Below are 2,435 nucleotides of genomic sequence, written 5' to 3'. Positions count from 1 at the left end.
TCCCAAAGTCGAAGACGTTTCCATTACTTTTCGGTACCCCGGGTGTATTAAAATATTCTACAACTGCACCTTATTTCCACAATAAATTTTCCTAATTTTTATTACCTTTCTACCTAGACTACTCCACGAAATTATTTTTATAATTTTCGAACACTTTTGCCTTTTTGAAAAAGTCCTCTGATTTTTCATTGAAAAACTTTCCCAAAGTCGAGGACGTTTCCATTACTTTTCGGTACCCCGGGTGTATGAAAATATTCTACAACTGCACCTTATTTCCACAATAAATTTTCCTAAGCTTATTTCCTAACCTTTCGTAACCTACATTCGCAACCTTTACTTCGTAACGTAACAAGAAGAGAATTGTAAAAGCTTCGAATGCTCCCGTCGATGCTAGCTATTCCCGTCAAGTAATTTGGTTAACAATACTACCATTGGACCGTGTCTACTCCTGTTCGATCATGTCCGCGATGGATGTAATCGCGTCTTGTCACGCCCGCGCTGCTGTATTTTCATTCATGGCAACGGAATTTGAACGAGCACCTCTTCCATTCGCACGCGTCTATTGTATTCAATCCTTATCTACCGTTTACGCCGGGACGCTAGTTTCACCTGTACCTCCGAGAAAAGAACCACCGATAGAGATGCAATTTTACGCGAATAGTAGATGACTAACACGATTACAATGGTTTATTTTCAACGTTTATTTCTTGAGCTGGTAGAATAAATGTTTTTGTTCGTCCGTCGTTAACCCTGGCATTGCACTGTAATTTAAACGTTTCAATTTCCTCAATCAATGATCAATAAAAATTTCTTTATCCTTCATTCGTTAATCGAGAGTTCGCCTCGAGATTGATCTTCGTCCACGTTTACGAATAGAAAAATACTACGATCGTCCGTGACCGTAACTAATAGCAATAAAGTTTATCGGGCTTTCGCGATGTAAACTCAATGACTATAATTGATTAGGATTATCAAACATAGTTGCGCGAGCTGTGTTAGTCATATTTCCTAATCGACTTTAGTTTGTTTTTTTTTCGGATTTCTTAATACCTCTCGTACCCAACAATAAAAGGAGCGAAATGAGAACACGAAACACAGGGTGCGCGATTGGTCGGGTAGGTAAAGCGTTCGACTGTGAGTCCGAGGATCGTGGGTTCAAATCTCCGGTGACCTCTTATCTATTTTTCGTTCAGACTTCTACGATATAAATAACCAGAATTATTCCGAAGCTTCTTCCAGTCTTAAAATTGCGATTTAGATCCATCCGTGTAATTTTTATTTCTGAAAAAAATTCCAATTCTTCCGCGTGTGTAAATCGTGTCCAACCAATGTCGTGTTTAGTTCGTGTCGGTAACGAACGAATAATTAATGCTGAAAAGTTTCGACTGTAAATATCGCGGCGTGCAATTAAAATGATCGATCGTGGCGCGGACGTTCCGTTCGGATGATTCCAAATAATAAAGATAATGGGAATAATAGCCGACAGGATGCACGATTGAGATAACGAGGGACGAGTGATAATGAGTTACGAGGCGATCGGCGATCGCTAAGAGGAATTCTGCGCCTTTCTGAACACGGTTGTTCTGGCACGAACGTCGATTCTTTCCGACTCGAATTAAGGGTGAGAGCAAGGACGATATTGTATGCATATGTAGACGGGAGAATTGTTATAGTCGCACGGTAAGAAAGGAATATAAAATATGAAAGATACCGACGTCTTGAATATACAATTCAATTGTCTCCTACTTCTGCCGTGCATCTCCCGTAATATAAATATGTTAATTAATAAACTTCCTTGTAAAAGGAATATGGTTATCGAATTGTCTTCAAATTATCGTAGCAGTAGAATATTCCTTTTTTTTTTTTTTTATCAATTTATAGGGTAACCTTTTGTTTTATCGCGAATAAAATTAAGTAAGTGCGTCACGGCTCCTCATACTTGAACTTTAATACCTCCTACCCACTTTCGAAATGCAGTAGATGGATTTCACATTACGCACTTTCGAAAATTATTCTAGTTGCGTGCTTTACGTAACACCTGGAAGAGAATACTTTTTCCTTTATTCTCTTTCTCTCTCCTGACTCCGAACCGAAGTGTGCCGGTTCTTGGGCAATTTCTTTCACATTTAAATGATACGTCTCATTGTAGATCGTTTCCTTAGCGTTCGTATTTTTACCCTAACCTGAAAACGTTTGCGCCGTTACGGTGGCTCCGGGAATACCCTTCCTCTCGAGAATAGACTCGACGAAATTTCAAGAATCGTTCGACGATGCAAAAACTATGTTCGAGATAAATGCAATCTGGATAAATGTAACAAAAATAAATCGAAATTTCTATATAGGAATGTTTCTAAAGGAAAGTTGTTTCCCAAAGCAGAGATCTAATTGTTAAGATATGGTAGCATTAGTGACCGTTATATTTTATCTTTTGGTTC

The sequence above is a fragment of the Hylaeus volcanicus genome, chromosome 2 (assembly GCF_026283585.1).
Source record: "Hylaeus volcanicus isolate JK05 chromosome 2, UHH_iyHylVolc1.0_haploid, whole genome shotgun sequence".
NCBI classification, from domain to species: Eukaryota; Metazoa; Arthropoda; class Insecta; order Hymenoptera; family Colletidae; genus Hylaeus; species Hylaeus volcanicus.
The sequence above is the reverse complement of the archived record's forward strand: the minus strand, read 5'-3'. Positions refer to the sequence as shown.